The 14,716-nt window shown below is 46.0% G+C and overlaps 1 protein-coding gene across 6 annotated transcripts in view; it reads right to left on the minus strand.

Annotated features, from left to right (window-relative positions):
* The window catches only part of ZNF395 (zinc finger protein 395), a 44,186-nt gene that overhangs the window by 25,579 nt on the left and 3,891 nt on the right, over positions 1-14,716 (minus strand). Inside the window, exon 1 of one of the 6 annotated variants that reach the window (XM_032265402.1) lies at positions 6,666-6,691. The exons of 4 other annotated variants lie outside the window; for them this stretch is intronic. The gene's annotated coding sequence lies outside the window, so the exon portion shown is untranslated. Of the gene's footprint in view, positions 1-6,665; positions 6,692-14,716 lie in introns of those variants that run through there. One more of the 6 variants, XM_032265399.1, reaches the window with a different exon arrangement.

Raw genomic sequence — 14,716 nt, forward strand, 5'->3', positions numbered from 1 at the left:
ACCAATTTTTTTTCCTTTTTCGTTTAGGAAGTTAAAGTAGAAACACTATTTGGAATTCAAAAGTCATTTGAATGGACCGTCATATTCCCTGACAATGCTAAACAAAGGAGAATCACTCCTGGGGGTGAAATGGTTAAAGAAGAAAGCTGGTTTGGAACTCAAATGTCACTTCGATGAATGATTACATTCTCTGACAATGCCAAACCGACAGGCAGTGGAGTCTGGTGGGAGGATAAAAGCTACCTGGTGACTCACCTGGCTGGAATCAGCAGGTCCTAAAAAGGCAACCGCCCCCTCCGTGTGGTAGGTAATCAAGGCACCCATTTAGAGGCTTGCCAGTCAAAAGGAACCCACCCCAGTGTCCATGGTTGGAGCTCAACGCCACATCAGACAGCTCTGGCCCTGGAGCCCAAAGCCACTGACTGGCCCCTGCCCATCACCCACGTGACTAGGTGCCTGCCCCGCTCACTTTCAGGAAGGGGGTCCCATTCCTGCTCTGTTTCCCCAAGCCTGAATCTCAACCTTGGGGCCCTTTCTCCAAACCTCCCCCAGGTGGGGACTGGCAGGCCTCTGGGAGCTAATCCCGCCCACAACCAGACCCACCTGGGGAGGGACTCACCAGACTCCCTGGGAAAGGGCCCCGGAGCAGAAAAAGCCCAGCATCCTTAATCACCTGCTGATATGCTACACATGGGCCCAGCTCTTGATCATGCACCAAACCAGATATTAAGAAGCCTAAGAGTCAGATGCTGCCCTTAATGAATTTGGGGCCTAAATGAGCTATCACCTGGTCCACACAGCCAGCACTCGTGTATAAAAGCACTTAATATGCTCCGAAGCTACATTTATGTACTTGTGTGGTATGATGAAATGAATGAACATTTGCTTCTCTCAGGAAAATGAAAAAAAATTTCAGCAATCAGAGTGAAGCCTGATTTTAAAAAGATGATTTTTAGAATGGAGCCCATGAGTCAGATGAATATCCATGTGAAAATTTTCAGTTTTTGACAGCAGTTAGATAAGTCAAAATAAAATGTTACGAATCTAAAAACAAAAAAAAATAAATCCGCTGAGTGACTGGAGGTTGAAGGAGACACACGTTTCCCCCAAAAACAGAAAGTCAGCCTGAGTGAAGAGAAGACAGGCACCATCGGGGAGGATTTAAACACACAGTGGAAAATAAACAGAAGGGAGGAGGGGCTTGCCCAGGGTACAAACCACTGAGGAAGTGCCTTAACCGTATTTTTCTCTGGAGGAAGCCATTTAAGGAATCTTTATGCCCCAATAACTGTGGGCCTGAGAGAGAGATGGCAAAACAGGCTGAATGAGAGTTCATCCCAGTCCCGGCTTACGATGTTGGGGTGCCACTCTGATGTTTTTCCTAAAATGGACAGGGTGGTGGCATGAATCAGAGGGTGATCACTGGTGAAGACGTGCTGAGCCCAAGCAACAAAATAAATGTCCATCAATCGCAGACAGCAGCTGGCCCACATGCATGAGTTTTCAGAGAAGGAAGGGGAAAAATCAGCACAGGGTGCTGATGAGCTCTGCCTGCCCCAGGGACACGACTGAGGGTGCTGACACCCCTTAACCACCGCAGACCGGAGGCAGACTGCACTTAGTTCAAGGCCAGCATTAGAAGAGAATCTTTTGAAGCAAAGGCAGTAGGATGTTCCCAAGAAATAAAATCACATCTAAGTGACAAGAGAATAACAGGAACCCTTCTATGTAATCCATGGCCTTTCAAAGACTGATGTTCCTTCAGGAATGTTCTAATAGCTATCATTTATCAAAGACTTAAGTGTCAGTCAACTTGCTGAACATTTCACAGGCTGTGTCTCATTTAATCCCCCACAAATAACCCATGAGATTATAAATACCATCATCATTCCCATTTTACAGATGGACAAACTAAGTCTCAGAGAAGTTAAGTAATTTTCCTAAGGCCACAAAGCTAGAAAATGACAGAACTTAGAATGTCAGCCCAAATGTGTCTGATTCCAAAAGCTATGTTTGTTTGTTTGTTTTGACACAGGGTCTCCCTCTGTCGCCCAGGCTGGAATGCAGTGGCAATATCACAGCTCACTGCAGCCTTAACCTCCCAGGTTCAAGCAATCCTGCCACCTCAGCTTTCCAAATAGCTGGGACTACAGGTGTACACCAGCACGCCTGACTGATTTTTGTATTTTTTTAGAGACAGGATTTCACCATGTTGCCAAGGCTCATCTCAAATTCCTGGGCTCAACTGATCCTCCCGCCTCGGCCTCCCAAAGTGCTGGGATTATAGGTGTGAGCCCCCAGGCCCACATAAGCTATGCTCTTTCTATGATGTTCTACAGCCAAGAAAAATATGCATCAAGCGAGAGACTAAATTAGATGACCTCATAAACTTCCTTAGTATTAAATACTTGAGTCACCAAGAGGTTTGTGTGGTGTTGGTGGTTGTGGCATGGAAAGGGAAATGTGCATTATGACAGCAAAGTATCAAGCATGGGATCCCCCAGGATCAGGGCTACAATTATTTTTATGTCACCCTTTACAAATATCCCAAAGAGAATGCACAGTCAGGGCTGCATGGACTTCAGCCAGGCGCAGCAGCTCATGCCTGTAATCCCAGCACTTTGGGAGGCCAAGGCAGACAGACCACCTGAGGTCAGGACTTCAAGACCAGCCTGGCAAACAAAGCAAAACCTCTATGAAAAATACAAAAATTAGATGGGCATGGTGGTAGGCGCCTGTAATCCCACCTACTTGGGAGGCTGAGGCAGGAGAATTGCTTGAACCCAGGAGGCGGTGGTTGCAGTGAGCAGAGATCAAGCCACTGCACTCAAGCCTGGGCTACAGTGAGAGATTCCATCTGAAAAAAAGAAAACACAGTAATACAAAAATTAGCTAGGCACGGTGGTGAATGCCTGCAATCCTAGCTACTCGGGAGGCTGAGGCATGAGAACCGCTTGAATCTGGGAGGTTGCAGTGAGTCAATAGACGGTACCACTGCACTCTAGCCTGGGTGACAGAGAACCTGTCTCAAAAAAGAAAAAAAAAAAAACTCAGACTTCCCCCTGTGACCTTGGGCAAAAGACCTCACCCTTCTGTGCCTCAGTTTCCTCACTTGGAAAATGAGGAAAAGCATTGATCCTAACCCAGAGGATAATTCAGGGCTTCAATGAGGCAATGAATTTTTTTTTCCACAAGTGCCTTGATTTTTTTAAGAATCGCCAAGCTCCTGAAAAGAAAGCAGACACCAAAGCCCAGGCAGTGAAGAGCCAAACCTACGGGAAAACTGTAGGCAAGAGTGCAAAGGTGGGGTGGGGGGGACACAGGGACCTTAACATCAACAAGGGCGGCATAAGAAATGTACGAAAGAGATCCAAACTGTGCAAGAGCCCTGTGGAAACAGCCACACCCAGTAAAGAGACCTGATGTCACTGCAGGACACACGGTTATCTACTGTGGCCACGAAGGCCAAAAAGGAAAAAGACGTTTTGTCCAGTGCCACTGCAAAAGCACTAAAACAAAAAGCAGCACACTGCGCACTCCTGTCCAAACCCCTATAAAACCATCGGCACTGGGAACACCGGTTACTGCTCATCAAGATAGATGCAGCCAGGTGTGGAGGCTCACGCCTGTAAATCACAGCCCTTTAGGAGGCTGAGGCAGAGGGTGCCTCGAACTCAGGAGTTCAAGACCAGCCTGGGCAACACAGGCAGACCCCATGTCTACAAAAAATACAAACATTAGCCAGGTGTGGTAGCATGTGCCTGTAGTCTCAGCTACTCAGGAGGCTGAGGTGCGTGGATCACTGGAGCCTGGGAGGTTGACGCTGCAGTGAGCTGTGACCGTGCCATGTGTTCCAGCCCGGGTGACAGAGTAAGACCCTGTTTCAGGGGGGAAAAAAGAAAGATGATGTATAAGGCCAGAGGACCGTGAACCTCAATGTGCTGTGTGACAGGGAGGGCAAGCTAAGACGACAGTGCTCTTCAGGATGAAGGCTCAAGGCTAGGAGGGCCCCAAGAGAATCCACCAAGTAGGAGAGAGGAGTAGAATGCCAACTTGGTCACCAACTACTAAAATGACAGAAAAGGGAGGCCCTGCTAACATCGGCTGGAGACCCGAGAGGGGATGCTGGAATACCCCCACGAAGGCAAATGAAGCGCACACTGCGTGTGGACGGTGAATGAACGCACAAGCGGGGCTGCCCTAGGGTCCAACTAGCATTACTTCATTACAGTCTGCGTGGAGATCTGAAGCTGAATGCACGCAAAACCGGGAAGGCTGCAAAGAGGGCTCTGCCCTCTCCCCACCCAGGTGGCCCGGGACACCAGCCCACAACCGGCCCCAGAGCTGTCTTCAGGAGGGCCACGGCCACTCCCTCCCTTGCCATACTGGCGCCTAAATGCATGGGTTTGATCTGATAGGATTAACTCTCATGTTTTGCACAAGTTCTGTAGAGAGCTAGAGATGAAGGCCAGAAGTGTAAATAGCAGCAGCAGACACCATTCTTCTGTAATCAACATAAACTGCTAATAACAGCCACGTGGCAGCATTCTAGATGCCTTTAAAGAACATCATGCTTTCAAATGCCTTGCCCTGGGTTTCAGTGTTTAAGCCACACTTTGGATTACAAAGGCACGCTGGAGAAGAATCACAGGTGCAGTGAAGGTCTCCAGTAGGCTGCGTGAACTGAGTTTAGAATTTCCCACCCAGAGTCCATAATGCTGCCCGTCTGGCCTGTGATGCTTTTTCACACAACCACTATCAGCATACGGGTCAAAGTCCTCAGGGGTTGGGAGGCGGGAACCAAGCAGAATTAAATAGGAGGCCCAGAAGAGCCCTTCCCAACACCAACACTTCCCACAGACCAGCACTGGCATGTGCGACCTGTGAGGCCAGCGAGTACCCACCTGGCACACTCCAAATCCTGCCCCTAATCTTCCAATAACTGCCTCATGTCTGAGCACAGGGCAGGCATCCCCCACTTTACAGTAACTCTAAGGGAAGAACTGGCCCCATAAGACATCTTTGTTAGAATGCACAGTTCAAGAACCCTATGGCCCAGCAGTTCCACTCTCTCAGTACCTACCTACCCTAGAGAAAACTCACAGGTGCTGCAGGGGTGTGTACAGCAGTGTTTTTGATAACTCTGTGTGTGTGTGTGTGTGTGTGTGTGTGTGTGTGTGTGTGTTTGTTTTCATACAATCTTGCTCTGTCGCCCAGGCTGGAGTGCAATGTCGCAATATCAGCTCACTGCAACCTCTGCCTCCCAGGTTCAAGCGATTCTTCTGCCTTAGCCTCCTGAGTAGCTGGGACTACAGGCTCATGCCACCACATCTGGCTAATTTTTGTATTTTTAGTAGAGACGGGGTTTCACCATATTGGCCAGGCTGGTCTCCAACTCCTGACTTCGTGATCCACCTGCCTTGGCCACCCAAAGTGCTGGGATTACAGGTGTGAGCCACCGTGCCCAGCTGGTAACAGCTTTTTTAACAGTAAAGGATCTGGAAATGACTGAGAGGCCCATGAATTAGGGAAAGGTGAAGTAATTGTGTGGCCTTCTAATTCTAATGGAGACCAGGCAGAGGTTAAACAAAATCAAGGAGACCTTTGCATACAAGCCCAGGAACTTTCACCAAGCCGACTGAGGCTGAGCGAGGAAGAAGCAATTCAGTAAAGAGATCTCATGTAATCCTCAGCCAATGCACTTAACTTTTTGTAAGTCCTATAGGTCTAGATGTGAGTATGTGAGGCAGCTGAAGACCAGCAAGTCTGTGACAGTGCTCAACCTCTGGGGAAGGGACTGGGATCAGGAACAGTCATCAAGGAAGACTTTCTGCTTGCTCAAGAAGTTTTGCATTTTTTCACTTACAGAGAATGTGTTCATGTACTAACTTGCACAATGAAAATTTCATTTAAATTTTTTTCAAAAAAGGAAAAGAAACAGGCCCTGTTCAATGCATTTCAATAACATGTTTGGGGCAATTTCACCCTGAATCTGGCCCACGCTTCCCAGGGGCTGTGAGCTCAGCAGTGCACACCTGCGTTTCCAGCCAGCAGCGGGCTTTGCAGCACAGATCTTGTTTCCACAGTGCAAGTGCAACTCTGCAGGTTGTTAAATTCAAATGCTAGTTCAAGGCAAAGGCAGGGAAAAAAGAGAAAGCATGCCAAAGGGACTTCTGGTCATCCAAGGGGATAGACTAGGAGTAATTCCGGTTCTCCTAACCCAGCACTGCGGCTCTCCAACACAACCGCACACTCCCCGATAAGCCAGCCCCTGCCCAGCCACACTTCCTCCATACCAGGCCTGTCTGTGGTTTTGACTCTTCCAGCTGGGAATCAGGAGTCCTAACATAAATCCAAATCCCCTGAGCTAATCCCATTGGACAAACTCTAAAACATTATTATTCACTCACTGGGGACTCCTAGCCATATGGGATACTGCTTTTTAAACACAGATGCACACCCCTCCTCCTCCTCGAAGCACTACCTAGAGAGTCCTTAGAAACACAGAATTGGCTGTGCACAGGTACATCTGTAATCCCAGCACTTTGGGAGGCCAGAGTGAGACAGTCACTTAAGGCCAGGAGTTTTGAGACCAGACTGAGCAACACAGCAAGACCCTGTGTCTACAAAAGATTTAAAAATTAGCCATGTGTGGTGGAGCCTACCTGTGGTCTTAGCTGCTTGGGAGGCCGAGGTGGGAGAATGGCTCAAGCCCGGGAGGTCAAGGCTGCAGTGACCTGTGATCGTGCCACTGCACTTCAGCCTAGACAACAGAGCAAGACTATTGAAAGAAAAGGAAAAAAAAAGAAAGGAAAGGAAAGGAAGACAAAATTACAATATTTAGAATCTGCTAAGCAAAACTAACTTATGGCAGTAGAAATCAGATTTATGGTGCTTCTGGTTGGGGGTGGGGCTTATAATGGTCACGAGGAACTCATCTGGGGTGATAGAAATGTTCTGTCTCCATATGCATGTGTCAAAACTGATTAAACGGCACACTTAAGATCTGTGCTGTATGTAAATTACACCTCAATTAAAAAAATAACTACTCAAACACAGTTTCTCTCCCGGCTGCAGCAGAACTCTGAGCTGTCCTATCAGACATCGGAAATCTCTGTTGTGCTATGCAAGGAGCAGGAGTACCATGGCGACAGTCACCATAAAAATAGATAACAAGATTAAAAATGGACGCAGGACACATGAATTTAAGAACAGCACACCAAGAGCAATTCATTTTCAGCAGAAGAAAAATAGAAAGAAGAGAGGGAGTTTTCAATTCCTCCGGCACTTTGAAAAGCAGCCACTGAATGCGGTTGTTTTTGCTAAGAGAGTTGTATATGGCTTCCTGATACTCAAATGACAAAAAAGGCTGACAACTGGGTTTTGGTTTTCTTATTTCTCTCTGAGACAGGGTATCTCTCTGTTGCCCAGACTGGAGTTGCGTGGCACCAGCACAGCTCACTGCAGCCTTGACCTCCCCAGGTTCAGGTGATCCTCCTCCCTCAGCCTCCCAAGTAGCTGTGACTGCAGGTGCACGCCACCACACCTGGCCCATTTTTATATTTTTTATAAAGATGGGGTTTCACCATGTTGCCCAAGCTGGTCTTGATCTGCTGGGCTCAATCAATCCTCCCACCTCAGCCTCTCAATGTCTTTGAATTACAGGTGTCAGCCACCATGCCCACCTGAGAACTATTATTTGTTATCATATTTTACTTTCTTTAAAAAAAAAAAAAGGCAGGGCTCATGCCTACTGTAATTCCAGCACTTTGGGAGGCTGAGGTGGGAGGATCACCTGAGGTTAGGAGTTCAAGACCAGCCTGGCTATCAAGGCAAACCCCGTCACTACTAAAAAATACAAAAATTAGCCAGGCATGGTGGCGGATGCCCGTAATCCCAGCTACTTGGGAGGCTGAAGCACGGAGAATTGATTGAAACCAGAAGACAGAGGTTGCAGTGAGCCGAGATCGCATCACTGCACTCTAGCCTGGGAAACAGAGCAAGACTGTCTCAAATTAAGAAAAAACAAAAAACAAAAACAAAAAGCATGTTAGCCTACGTTTTCCCCAAACCCACCATATGTAGCCCAGCAAACCAATTCACAGAAATTCAACAAGCACAGTTGATCTGACAGAGACCATGTGAGGCACAAATGACACAGAGACAAAGACGACTTTGGCCTGTCACTAAGTGTACAAAAATTTTCAACTCAAGTTCTAAATAACTAAGTCCTGTCTGTGCTTTTCACATACATCCAAAACTGCCATTTGTTAAGTCCATGCACCCCAAAATTGCTTCATCCCATATAAAGAGAGCACTTTCTTGCCAAATAACTGATTTCTCAAACGGCAATATGCAAGCATAAATCACTCGGAGACAAAAATCACCTTATGATGATGTCCACAGATGAGCTAAACCTCTACTCTCTTTGCAGAGCTAAGAAACTTCTGCTCAGTGATTTAGCCCTAGCAGTGCCCCACACTTCAGCAAAAACAACAGTAAAAATAATCCAAAAATATCAGGAAGAGAAATCTAAAAGTTTTAAATAATCATGCAGATTCTAAATAAAGCATATATTTCAGCGAAAGTTAAGCAGAATTAAACTAAAAAAAAAATTTCCATATGTAAGCTATAAGTAATATATATGCAAAAATTTTTTAAATGTTAAGCCAAGAGCAGTGGCTCAGGCCCATAATCCCAGCATCTTAGGAGGCTAAGGTGGGAGGATCCCTTGATCCTGGTGGGTCGAGGCTGCAGTGAATCATGATTGCACCACTGCATTCCAGCCTGGCAACAGTGTAAAATCCTGTCTCAAAAAAAAAATTTGATTCCAATTACAAATTTATTGTCTGATATAAACTAAACATATGCTTTCCTGCAAAGTCCCGGTTTAAAACGTCTTTCAATCGATCTGCCCCATGTTCTCTTTAACGCTAAACTGCAGAGCAATCAGAGGGCTCCGTCTCAACGCCCATGTCAGGATGGTGTTGAGCAAGATGCTCCTGGGGATATGAATCCACAGAGTGGACATGAAGTGGAAGGAGACATTCAAGGTCACGCCACGTCCTCCACAGCCAAAGGACCCAGCACACACTGAAGGCCCCCTCTTAATTTAGTCGTCATTCCAGATAGAAGTGGCATGATCCCACTATTCTCTTTTGTGAGAGACGGAGTCTCGCTGTTACTCAGGCTGGAGTGCAGTGGCATGATCTTGGCTCACTTTAACTTCCGCCTCCCGGGTTCAAGTGATTCTTCTGCCTCAGCCTCCCAAGTAGTTGGGATTACAGACATACACCACTACACCTGGCTAATTTTTGTATTTTCAGTAGAGATTAGGTTTCACCATGTTGGCCAGGCTGGTCTCGAACTCCTGGCCTCCAGTGATCCACCCACCTTGGTCTCCCAAAGCTGGGATTACAGGCGTGAGCCGCCACGCTCAGCATGACCCCACTACTCCGCTACATGTTAGTCTGTGTGGTGCTTTATTACTGGCCATTTCCCCCTCAAACTGTCTTGCTTTTCCTAAGGACTAAATTTAATTTTCAGCATCCCTGTGGTCACAAACTAAGTTCTGACCTGGCTTAAAACAGTTATCCTCATCCTTTGTTTCCTTTTTTTGAGCCAAGGTCTCGCTCTGTCACCCAGGCCTCAAAATCGTAGGCCCAAGTGAGCCTCCCACCCCAGCCTCCTAAGTAACTGGGACCATGGCAGGTGTACCACCATGCTTGGCTAATTTTTCTAATTTTTGCACGGACAAGTTCTCTCCCTGTTGCCCAGGTCAGTCTTGAATTCCTGAGCTCAAGCAATCCGCCCACCTCAGTCTCCCAAAGTGCTGAAATTACAGGCCTGAGTCAATGCACCTAGCCTGTTTTTTGTTTTGTTTTTGTTTTTGAGACTTACTTGAACCCGGGAGATGGAGGTTGTGGTGAGCTGAGATCATGCCACTGCACTTCAGAGTCTCCTTGAATCCCGGAGGTGGAGGTTGTGATGAGCCGAGATTGTGCCACTGCACTTCAGAGTCTGCACTTCAGAGTGGCACGATCTCGGCTCACCACAACCTCCACCTCCCGGGTTCAACTGATTCTCCTTTCTCGGCCTCCCGAGTAGCTGGGACTACAGGCATGTGCTAAAATGCCAAGCTAAGTTTTGTATTTTTAGTAGAGACAGGGTTTCACTATGTTGGCCAGGCTGGTCTTGAACTCCAGACCTCGTGATCCGCCCACCTCAGCCTCCCAAAGTGATGGGATTACAGGCACTGAGCCACTGTGCCCAGCCTTTTGTTTTATTTTTTCATTCTTTCTAAAATTATCACAATAGGGTCTCTCAAAAATGCTGGGTCCTATTTATAAACATTTTTTAAAGAACACACTTGAAGATATTGACTCATATACTTGCCACTGGAGGTAAAGCCCCTATCCTATGTGTCTTTTGGCTTTGACAAGTCACATATTAAATAACTGACCCCAGAAATTGGAAGAGACTTTGGCGGTCCACCTAATTCCTGTCCTTCTCTTCCACAGCAACCCTCATCAACAGCATTCAGCTCTACTTCAACACCTCCAACAGCGGTAAGCTCACTACTTCCTGGGCAGACATTTCCTCTGCTGGACAGATCTCCCAGCTAGAAAATCCTTTTTCATGTTGAACTGAAATCTGCTGTCCCAGTCTTTCAGGTTAAAGGAGACCTTAAAGTCTGTGATCAGCCTGGTCGCTGATCATTCTACAGACAAGGAATCATGTAATCATGCCATAAATGAGGAATCTGCAGCTACAGAGAATAAAGCAACCGTTCCATCCATTGGTTGTATTCGAACACCAGGAGCAAAAATGAACAAGTCTCTTCCTTCCTATGTCCGAGAGCCAGGAAACCATTTGAAGGTGCCACTGTGTATCCATCAAATGAACGTAGTTCAGTCATTCCCCATCCTCCAGCATCCTGGTCTCCTTTCTGGGATCATCGCTTGCTTATGTCCCTGTTAACCCTTGGCTCTCCAGTGTCCAAATGTTACGTGACCAGCCAAGGTCATTAAGACTAGATCTTGTGATTAGATCGCTGAATTTCTGATCCTGTTACAAACTGCATTTCATTTTTTAAAAGCCGTATCTTAGAGCTAAGCTCACTGACTCATGTGCGTAGTCCCAGCCACTTGGGAGGCTGAGGCAGGAGGAACGCTTCAGCGCAGGAGTTTGAATCCAGCAGGACAACATGGCATGACTCGTGACTCTCTAACATAAAAATAAAAATAAGGCCGGGCACAGTGGCTCATGCCTGTAATCCTTGCATTTTGGGAGGCAGAGGCACGCGGACCACCTGAGGTCGGAAGTTGAGACCAGCCTGACCAGAGAAACCCATCTCTACTAAAAATACATAATTTGCCAGGGACGGTGGTGCATGCCTGTAATCCCAGCTACTTGGGAGGCTAAGGCACGAGAATCGCTTCAACCCAGGAAGAGGAGGTTGTGGTGAGCCAACATCGTGGCACTCTAGACTAGGCAACAAGAATGAAACTCAGTCTCAAAAAAAAAAAAAATTAATAATAAATAAATAAATAAGAATAAAAGCCTCATCCACTCAAGGCTCACACTGAACTCACAAACATCAGAAAAATCCCAAGGCTTTTTTCCCCATGCCCTTACCCTCCTCAGTGGACCTGGGCCAACCTGGGGTCAAGGACTCTGTCTTACATTGTGACTCCAGTCCCTAACCCTGAGCCTGACACGCAGCGGGCAGACACTCAAGATTAATCACTGAATGAATCATCTACTCTCCCCTCTCTTGTCCTTGAACAATAAAAACTTTTAAAAATTGCAGAAGTCCCCACTGTGGAACATATCTACAACTAGAGAAAAGACAAATAATACAAACGTTAAAAAAAAAAAAAAGTCACATACCTCAACTCATACAGAAACAACTGGCATTTCTATTTTGATATTACTATTATTAGTCTATTTCCTTCCAGTCATTTTCTAAACACACTGCTTTATTAACATTTGAAATCACACTGTAGATGTCCCTTAGTGTTTGGCAGAAACATTTTCCCCTGTCATTTTAAAGCTATTCCTAAACATCATCTTTCATGGCTTCCTAACATTCTGTTTTAAAGGCATCTATCAGAATTCACTCATCTGTTACCTCTAGCCCACACCATTGGATATTTACGTTATTCCCGAGTTTTTACTATAGTTTTAAAAAGACCTCAGAATGTTCCATCTCTGTGCATAAATCACCATCTACATTTTGGATATGGTCTCAGCTACATCCCCAGAAGTGGTATTATCTTATCAGGACATATGAACAGCTCAAAACGCAACAATTCAAATTTTTAAACCTAAATCAGACTTTACATTCATCTCTTACTGAATTTGTTTTCTTTTTAATTTGCACCTCTAATTCTAGACGACTCCGAGCCTTGATGTGTCTGCAAAACCAGCAATCCCTCCCACTTCTGCGCCACCAACAAATCTGATGAACGTGCCTTCTGTATCTTCACTGACACCAGGAAAGCGTTGACCAGATCAAGGCCAAGAATGGAACTCTACTGTACTCATTTTCAGATCTCCTTCCAGGCTGCCTCAGTGCTACAAATTAAAAGTTTCAGGGGGTTGTTAAGTTAGTAACACCATCCAGCCCACATGTGACCCCTTACAGTTTAACATGGACCATCATACCTCAATAAACTGTTAAATACTGAAGTTAAAATGTACCATAGTTGCTGCACTGTTCCTCTGGTCTAGTAACCAAACCACCATATAAGGTAGGAAATAGATTTAATTTGATATGATTCAGCTGGCTTCTGGTTATCCTTGCATCCTGCAGCCACACATTTTTAAACAAATGCACTTCAGTTTCATGTTTTTAATGTTTCAAAAGCTTTGAAACATTACTTTGAGACAGGGTCTCACTCTGTTGCCCAGGCTGGAGTGCAATGATATGATCTCCGCTCACTGCAGCCTCCACCTCCTGCAGGGCTCAAGCGCTCCCCCCGCCTCAGACTCCTGAGTAGCTGGGAGTACAGGCATGCACCACCACACCCAGCTAGTTTTTTTTTTTTTTTTTTTTAATTATTATTTTTTGTAGAGACAGGGTCTCAACCATGTTGCCCAGGCTGGCCTCAAACTCCTGGACCCAAGCAATCTTCCTGCCTCAGCCTCCCAATGTGCTCAGATTACAGGCATGAGCCACTACAGCCAGATCAACATTTTAAAATCACTGAAGTTAGTAATGGCAGGGTGACTACTGGTCAGTCTGTCTCATCTGTGGCTCATCTGGGAAGACCTCTCAGTCTTGTGCGGAAAACAAGACTATTCTAGGCCACAGAGTCCTGAACGTACTCACTTAGGCTGGAACCCCAAATCAGCCCATTTTCTGGGAGTCATCTGGATCAACAACAAGCTCTTGAGAACTGTTCGTCATAGTCGACACTTGCCGACTGTGACTCACAACTCACCAAGGTATGACCTCAACATCATTCTGAGATCCCTGCCAGCCAGAAGTGGAAAATGGGAAGGGTGGAGAAATCTTGGGGTCACTCAGAATTTGCCTTACTATGGAGAACACAGGTCAAGACCCTCTACAATTCCTTTGCCATTGTCATAAAAATATTTCAAAGTCCCAGCCAGCAGCTTCTCAAAAAGTGCTGTTGATTTGCCTTAAACAAATCCAGTGCACAGAAATATCTCAGATTCCATAATGCCACACTCCTACCCGGACTCCTCAGTGGCCACCCAGAGCCCATGACAGCAATCCCGAATTTCCTGGCTTGGCATTCGAGTCTCTTGAAAACTGAGACCGCAAAGCAAAACGCCTACAGGACTAAGTCGTGGATGGAAAGTGAACAGACTGAGGCGAAAGGAAGCCCCGGGACCATGAGCCTGCCTCCTGTCCGCAGGGGACAGCCTTCTCAGCTTGAGATGAACACCAGGTCTGACTCCTTAAAAGAGCTGCAAATCCAGAGATTTTTCTGGATTTTTTCCCCAATTTTTAAACATCTTTATGTAGTCCAAAGTATAACATATCCTTATGCTTAAAACCCTCCTTGGCCACCAGTTTACAACCTTTGCCCTATAAGTGACCCCGGCCCACTTTAACAACTTGATTTCTCTCTAATCTCTAACAAGAACCCTCTGTTCTTCTCTCTGACACAATCGTAGACTTTACACATTCCTAACTCCAAGGCTTTGCCCATTCTATACACCTCCCCATCTCTGCAGCACGCTGAAACACCAAAAACAGTTCATCCCAGACTTCCTTGTCCCCAAACCTTTTTCCAAGCCACACCAGCACAGATCACTCCTGGCTCCTCTGAACCCCACAGGAAGTGATTTTTCAGGTTGGCATTTAATCACCTTGGCTTGCTCCTTAATCAAGGTGTCTCTCATCTTTCCAAACAGTCTGTAAATCTACCCTTCCTCATGCCTTCTTCCACCTTACTAGTTACGGTAGCTCTTCACTTAAATGGCTTAATAAATACTCACTGAATGTGAAAACTCTGTTTTTTTCACACTGTGGGTTATGATCCATTAGAGGACGATTAGATCAACTTAGTGGGAGACAACAGCTTTTTAAGTGAACAATAATAGACTAGAAAATAGAAACGTCAGAGATGACACCGAGCAAAGGGAGGTAGTACTTTATGAACTTAGATTCGATTTCTTTATACATGATTGTAGGTACTAGGTCACGATGTAAATTTCATTTCTTAAGGTAAGTCACAGT

This window comes from Sapajus apella, unplaced genomic scaffold (assembly GCF_009761245.1).
Source record: "Sapajus apella isolate SASKATOON/1434 unplaced genomic scaffold, GSC_monkey_1.0 scaffold150, whole genome shotgun sequence".
NCBI lineage: Eukaryota > Metazoa > Chordata > Mammalia > Primates > Cebidae > Sapajus > Sapajus apella.